General features: G+C 38.5%; 1 pseudogene; it reads left to right on the top strand.

Moving 5' to 3' along the window:
• The first annotated feature begins 5,285 nt into the window (after positions 1-5,285).
• Positions 5,286-7,202, top strand: LOC129030785 (cell division cycle protein 27 homolog; annotated as a pseudogene).
• The last annotated feature ends 547 nt before the right edge of the window (positions 7,203-7,749 follow it).

Below are 7,749 nucleotides of genomic sequence, written 5' to 3'. Positions count from 1 at the left end.
AAAAGGAAATATGTTCAAATAAAAACTACACAGAAGAATTCAGAGAAAGTTCTTTGTTATGTAGGCATTCAACTAACAGGGCTGAACCCATTTTTTCATTGAGCAGTTTTGAATCTCTCTTTTTGTAGAATCGGCGAGTGGATATTTGGAGACCTTGGCGCCCCATAGTGGAAAAGGAAATATCTTCAAATAAAAACTACACAGTACTATTTAGAGAAACTTCTTTGTGATGTATGCAATCAACTCTCAGAGTTGAACCTATCTTTTGATAGAGCAGTTTTGAGTCTCTCCTTTTGCAGAATATGCAGGTGGATATTTGGAGCCTTTTGAGGCCTACAGTAGAAAAGCAAATCTCTTCACATAAAAACTACACAGAAGCATTCTGAGAAACTACTTTGGGAAGTGTGCATTCAGCTCACATAGTTGAACCTATCTTTTGATTGAGCAGTTTTGAATCTCTCTATTTGCGGAATCTGGAAGAGGATATTTGGAGTCCATTGGGTCCCATGGTCGAAAAGAAAATATCTTCAATTAAAAACTACACAGAAACATTCAGAGAACCTTCTTTGTGATGTGTGCATTCATCTGATAGGGTTCAACCTATCTTATGATTGAGGAGTTTTGAAACACTCCTTTTACAGGATCTGCGAGTGGATATTTGGTGCACTTTCAGGCCTACCTTGGAAAAGCAAATATCTTCAGATAAAAACTACACAGAAGCATTCTGAGAAACTTCTTTGTGATGTGAGCATTAAACTCACAAAGTTGAACTTTTCTTTTGATTGAGGAGTTTTGAAACACTACTTTTGTAGAATCTGCAAGGGGATATTTGGAGCCCTTTGAGGTCTATTGTGGAAAAGGAAATATCTTCACATAAAAACTACACAGAAGCAGTCAGAGAAACTTATTTGTGATGTGTACATTCATCTCACAGAGTTGAACATTCCTTTTGATTCAGCTGTTTTGAAACACTCTTTTTGTAGAACCTACAAGTGGATAATTGGAGCCCTTTGCGCCCTATGGTGGAATAGGAAATATCTTCAAATAAACCCAGAAACTTTTCGTGATGTGTGCATTCAACTCACAGAGTTGAACCTATCTTTTGATTGAACGGTTTTGAATCTCACGTTTTGTAGAATCTGCAAGTGCGTATTTGGATTCCTGTGAGCCCTATGGTGGGAAAGGAAATATCTTCAAATAAAAAGTACACAGAAGCATTTTCAGAAACTTTTTCTTGATGTGTGAATTCAACTCACAGAGTTGAACCTATCTTTTGATTGACCAGTTTTGAATCTCTCTTATTGTAGAAACTGCAAGTGGATATTTGGACCTCTGTGAGGCTTACGGTGGAAAATCAAATATGTTCACATAGAAAAGTCACCGAAGCTTTCTGAGAAACTTCTTTGTGTTGTCTGCATTCAACTCACAGGATTGAACCATCTTTTGATTGAGCAGTTTTGAATCTCTCTTTTTGAAGAATCTGAAGAATCTGCAAGTGGATGTTTGCAGAGCTTTGAGGCCTATTATGGAAAAGGAAATATCTTCACATAAAAACTACACAGAAGCATTCTGAGAAACTTCTTTGTGACGTGTGCACTCTTCTCACAGAGTTGAGAATTTATTTTGATTGAGCAGTTTTGAAACACTCTTTTTGTAGAATCTGCAAGTGGATAATTTGAGCCCTTTGAGCTTTACTGTGGAAAAGCAAATATTTTCAAATTAAAACTAACCAGAAACATTCTGAGAATCTTCTTTAGGCTGTCTGCATTCAAATCACAGAGTTGAATCTATGCTTTGATTGAGCAGTTTTTAATCTCTCCTTTTGCAGAATCTGTTAGTGGATATTTGGAGCCCTTTGCAGCCTATGGTGGAAAAGGAAATATCTTCAAACAAAAACTACACAGAAATAGTCTCAGAAACTTCTTTGTGATGTGTGCATTCATCTCACAGGGCTGAACCTATCTTACGATTGAGCAGTTTTGAAACACTCAATCAAAAAGAAGGTTCGCAAGCATCACAAAGAAATTTCTCAAAAATCTTCTGTCTAGTTTTTATGTGAAGATATTTCCTATTTCACCATAGGTCTCAAAGGGCTCAGAAATATCCCTTTGCAGATTCTATGAAAAGACTCTTTCCAAACTACTGAATGAAATGAAAGTTTCAAATCTGTGGGATGAATGCACGCATCACAGAGAAGTTTCCCAGAATGCTTCTGTCTGATTTTTATGTGAAGATATTTCTTTTTCACCATAGGCCTCAAACCACTCAGAAATATCCCTTTACAGATTGTGCAAAAAGACTGTTTCTAAACAGCTCAATGAAAAGGAAGATTCACCTCTGGGAGATGAATGCAAACATCACAAAGAAGTTTCTCAAAAAGCTTCTGTCTGGTTTTTATGTGAAGGTATTTCCTTTTTCACCATAGGCCTCAAACTGCTCACAAACATCCCTTTGCAGATTCCACAAAAAGACTGTTTCTAAACTGCAGAAAGAAAATAAAGTTTAAACTCTGTGAGATGAAAGCACACATCACAAAGAAGATTCTCAGAATGCTTTTGTATAGTTTTATGTGAAGAAGTTTCCTTTTTCACCATAGCAATCAAAAGAACGGTTCAAATGTGTGGGGTGAATTCACACATCCCAAAGAAGTTTCTTAGAAAACTTCTGTTTAGTTTTTTGTGAAGATATTTCCTTTTTCACCATGGGCCTCAAAGCACTCCAAATATCCACTTGCAGATTCTACAAAAAGAGTGTTTCCAATCTGCTCAATCAAAAGAAAGGTTCAACTCTGTGAGGTGAAAGCAAACATCACAAAGAAGTTTCTTAGAAACCTTCTGTCTAGTTTATATGTGAAGATATTTCATATTTCAAAATAGGCCTCAAAGGGCTCAGAAGTATACCCTTGCAGATGCTACAAAAAAGAGTGTTTCCAAACAGCTCAATCAAAAGAAAGATTTAACTTGGTGAGATGAATGCACACATTACATAGAAGTCTCTCATAATGCTTCTGTCTAGTTTTTTTGAGAAGCCATTTCCTTTTTCACTATAGGCCTCAGTCTGCTCATTAATAGCCCTCTGCAGATACTAGAAAAAGAGTCTTTCCAAACTGCTCAATCAAAATAAAGGTTCAAATCTTTGAGATGAAAGCCCACGTCACAAAGAAGTTTCTCAGAAAGTTTCTGTCTAGTTTTTACGTGAAGATATTTCCTATTTCACCTTAGGCCTCAAAGGGATCACAACTATCCCTTTTCAGATTCTACAAAAAACTCTTTCCGAACTGCTTCATCAAAGGAAAGTTTCAATTCTGTGAGATGAATGCACACATAAAAAATTAGTTTCTCAGAATGCTTCTGTCTTGTTTTTGTGTGAAGTTATTACTTTTTCACCATAGGCCTCAAACTGCTCAGAAATATCCCTTTGCAGGTTGAACCAAAAGACTCTTTCCATACTGCTCAATGAAAAGAAAGATTCATCTGTGTGAGATGAATGCACACATAAAAAAAGTTTCTCAGAATGCTTCTGTCTAGTTTTTATGTGAAGATATTTCCTTTTTCACCATAGTCCTTACACCATTCACAAATATCCCTCTGCAGATACTACAAAAAGACTGTTTCCAAACTGCTCCATGAAAAGAAAGGTTCAACTCTGTGAGATGAATGCACACATCAGGAAGAAGTTTCTCAGAATGATTCTGTCTAGTTTTTATGTGAAGATAATTCTTTTTCACTACAGGCATCAAACGGCTCAGAAATATCCATTTGCAGATTGTACAAAAATACTGTTTCCAATCTGCTCAATCAAAAGAAAGGTTCTGCTCTGTGATATGAATCCAGGCATCACAAAGAAGATTCTCAGAAAGCTTCTTTTTAGTGTTTTTGTGAAAATATTTCCGTTTTCACCATAGGCCTAACAGCTCTGCAAATATCCGTTTGTGGATTCTACAAAAAGACTGCTTTTAAACTGCTCAATCAAAAGAAAAGTTCAACTCTGTGAGATGAAAGCACACATTGCAAAGCATTTTCTAAGAAAGATTCTGTCTAGTTTTTATGTCAAGGTATTTCCTGTTTCATCATAGGCTGTGAAGGGCTCACAAATATCCATTTGCATATTTAAAAAAAAGACTGTTTCCAAACTGCTCAAACCAAAGAAAGGTTCAACTCTGTGAGATGAATGCACACATCACAAAGAACTTTCTCAGAATGCTTCTGTCTAGTTTTTATGTGAAGATATCTCTTTTTCACCTTAGGTCTCAAATGGCTAAGAAATATCCCTTTGCAGATTTTACAAAAAGACTGTTTCCAAACTGCTCAATAAAAAAAAGTTTCAACACTGTGAGATGAATACACACATCAAAAAGAAGTTTCTCAGAAAGCTTCTGTTTTCTTTTTATTTGAAAATATTTCCCTTTTAAACATAGGCCTCAATGGGCTCAGAAATATCTCTTTGCAGATTCTACAAAATGACTGTTTAGAAAACTGCTGGATCCAAATTACACCATTATGGCTCACACACTGCAGCCTCAACCTCCCCAGGGTTAGGCTATTCCTCAAGGGACCCTACAGCCTCGGCCTCCCAAAGTGTTGGGGTTAAAGGCGTGAGCCACCAGCACCCGGCCTGAGTTAATACATCTGGTCTCACTACGTCTTAACCACACACCCATGAAGAACTCAAGTCAAGAGAGAATTGGCAAGAGACTCTCAGCATTCTCTCCCGAAAGCAGTGAGGTGATGGCAGATGTGTGTCCCAAGCCCTGGGGTTTTAGGTGACCATGTGTAGAGGAGAGATTTCCAATGTTTCCCGAGAGGCTCGAGCCACAGTTATTCAGGGCATCCGAACACGAGATGGGGTTTCTGACAGCAACTTAAGGGCCAGGAAGGGCCAGAATCTGCCAAGGCCCATGTCCCAGGTTGAGGCCAATGGAACCCAAGGTAGAGGGAGTCAGCGGTCCTCACAGAGAGGACTCCAGCCCTAGGCCCTGCTGTGCAGACCAAATCAGATGGAAGAGAGTCCTTGGTCCTACATGCCGCAACCCTCCACTGAACTTGGGAGTGGATCTGTTTCCCAAACATGAGGTGACTTTCGCTTTGGAATGGATCACAAGAGGCCAGGCTTTCCAGAGTCGGCAGGATAAAGAAGTCATTCTGGCTCGGCCACCCCCATCCCCCGGTAACTGGTGAATTTAAATGAGCCTAGGCTATCAGGGCCGGAGCCGCTACAGGGGGGAGGGGTGTGGGTGGTGTGAGGGTTTCCGGAGGCACTGCAGAAATTGGGCCTTTGTCTCGAGGATGACAGTGCTGCAGGAACCCGTTCAGGCTGCTATATGGCAAGCACTAAACCACTATGCTTACCGAGATGGGGTTTTCCTCACAGAACGCCTTTATGCAGAAGTACACTCAGAAGAAGCTTTGTTTTTAATGGCGACCTGTTCTTACCTCCCAGGAAAGGCCTATAAAGCATATAGACTCTTGAATAGACATAGTTGTCCTACACCACAATGCAAATACCTGCTTGCAAAATGTTGTGTTGATCTCAGTAAGCTTGCAGACTGGGAACAAATCTTATCTGGTGGAGTGTTTAATAAGCAGAAAAGCCATGATGATATTGTTACTGAGTTTGGTGATTCAGTTTGCTTTCCCCTTCCATTGTCAGGACGCGTATATTGCAAGACAGATCGGCTTGCTAAAGGATAAGAATGTTACCAAAAGAGACTTAGTTTAAATCCTTTCCTCTGGTATCCCTTTGAATCGTTAGGTGAAATAGGTGAAAAGCCAGATCCTGGCCAAACATTTAAATTCACATCTTTACAGAACTTTAGCAACTGTCTGCCCAACTCTTGCACAACACAAGTACCTAATCACAGTTTATGTCACAGACAGCCTGAGACCATTCTTATGGAAACACCCCAGGACACAACTGAATTAAACAGAGTCAGTTTAGAATCTTCCAATTCAAAGTACTCCTTGAATACAGATTCCCCAGTGTCTTTTATTGATTCAGCTGTAATTTCACCTGAAACTATCCCACTGGGAACAGGAACTTCCATATTATCTAAACAGGTTCAAAATAAACCAAAAACTGGTCAAAGTTTATTAACAGGACCAGCAGCTCTTAGTCCATTTACCTCAAGTTTTGGGATTTTGCCATTAGAAACCCCAAGTCCTGGAGATGGATCTTATTTACAAAACTACACTAATACACCTTCTGTAATTGATGTGCCATCCACTGGAGCCCCTTCAAAAAAGTCTGTTGCCAGAATTGGCCAAACTGGAGCAAAGTCTGTCTTCTCACAGAGTGGAAATAGCCGAGAGGTAACTCCAATTCTTTCACTAACAGAAAGTTCTGGTCCATAAATAACTACAACACCTCAGGTAATGAGCCCCACTATCACATCTCCCCCAAATGCACGGCATCGAAGAAGTTCATGACTCTTTACTAGTGACAGTTCCACAACCAAGGAGAATAGGAAGAAATTAAAAATGAAGTTTCCACCTAAAATCCCAAACAGAAAAACAAAAAGTAAAACTAATAAAGGAGGAATAACTCAATCTAATATAAATGACAACCTGGAAATTACAAAATTGGACCCTTCCATCAATTCAGAAGAGGAAATATCCACAATCACACCTCAGATTCAGGCTTTTCATCTACAAAAAGCAGCAGCAGAAGGCTTGATGAGCCTTCTTCATGAAAGGGGGAAAGGTTATTTAGCTTTATGTTCATGCCACTGCAAAGAAGCTATAAATATTTTGAGCCATCTACCTTCTCACCACTTCAATACTGGTTGGGTACTTTGCCAAATTGGAAGGTCCTATTTTGAACTTTCAGAGTACATGCAAGCTGAAAGAATATTCTCAGAGGTTAGAAGGATTGAGAATTATAGAGTCGAAGGCATGGAAATCTACTCTACAACACTTTGGCATCTTCAAAAAGATGTCGCTCTTTCATTTCTGTCAAAAGACTTAACAGACACGGATAAAAATTCGCCAGAGACCTGGTGTGCTGCAGGGAACTGTTTCAGTCTGCAACAGGAACACGATATTGCAATTAAATTCTTCCAGAGAGCTATCCAAGTGGATCCAAATTATGCTTATGCCTATACTTTATTAGGGCGAGAGTTTGTCTTAACTGAAGAATTGGACAAAGCATTAGCTTGTATTCGAAATGCTATCAGAGTCAGTCCTAGACATTACAATGCATGGTAAGTGGTAATGAATTGTAAAGACAAAGTCTTGTTGATGGTGCTGGTAGTCACTAATTTTTCATGTTAGATAGCTCTTTACTGTCATGAATTTGGTTACTAATACTTAGGAATGGTACATACTGGTCAATAACTTCAAACTAACTTTTTTTATGAAATGTATGTCTTTAACAAACTCTTCAGTTAATTAATGATAATAGAATACGAGATGCTTATACTCAACAGTTTCAGTCTTCTACAAAACTTTTGCAGATACTGTAGTTGTGTTTTGTTTGTTTGCTTGTTTAGTTTTGTTACTTGATTTGTTACTTTTTCTTCGAACACAAAAATGGTGATTGGGACAAAAAGTGCTTGGGAAATTGGAAAGGAATAGCATAATTCACTTATTGGATAATAGAAAAAAACACTGAAAAAGTTCACTAGCTGCTTTTTGACAATGTTCCGGTTTATTGAGTTACTATTAAGAACTTAATGTATCCTTTATTTAGCAGTATCTCTGTTTTACTTTTTTGTATTTGTGTATAAGTAGACACATAGGAAATTACTACCCA

Source organism: Pongo pygmaeus, chromosome 16, assembly GCF_028885625.2.
Source record: "Pongo pygmaeus isolate AG05252 chromosome 16, NHGRI_mPonPyg2-v2.0_pri, whole genome shotgun sequence".
NCBI lineage: Eukaryota > Metazoa > Chordata > Mammalia > Primates > Hominidae > Pongo > Pongo pygmaeus.
The sequence above is the reverse complement of the archived record's forward strand: the minus strand, read 5'-3'. Positions and strand labels throughout refer to the sequence as shown.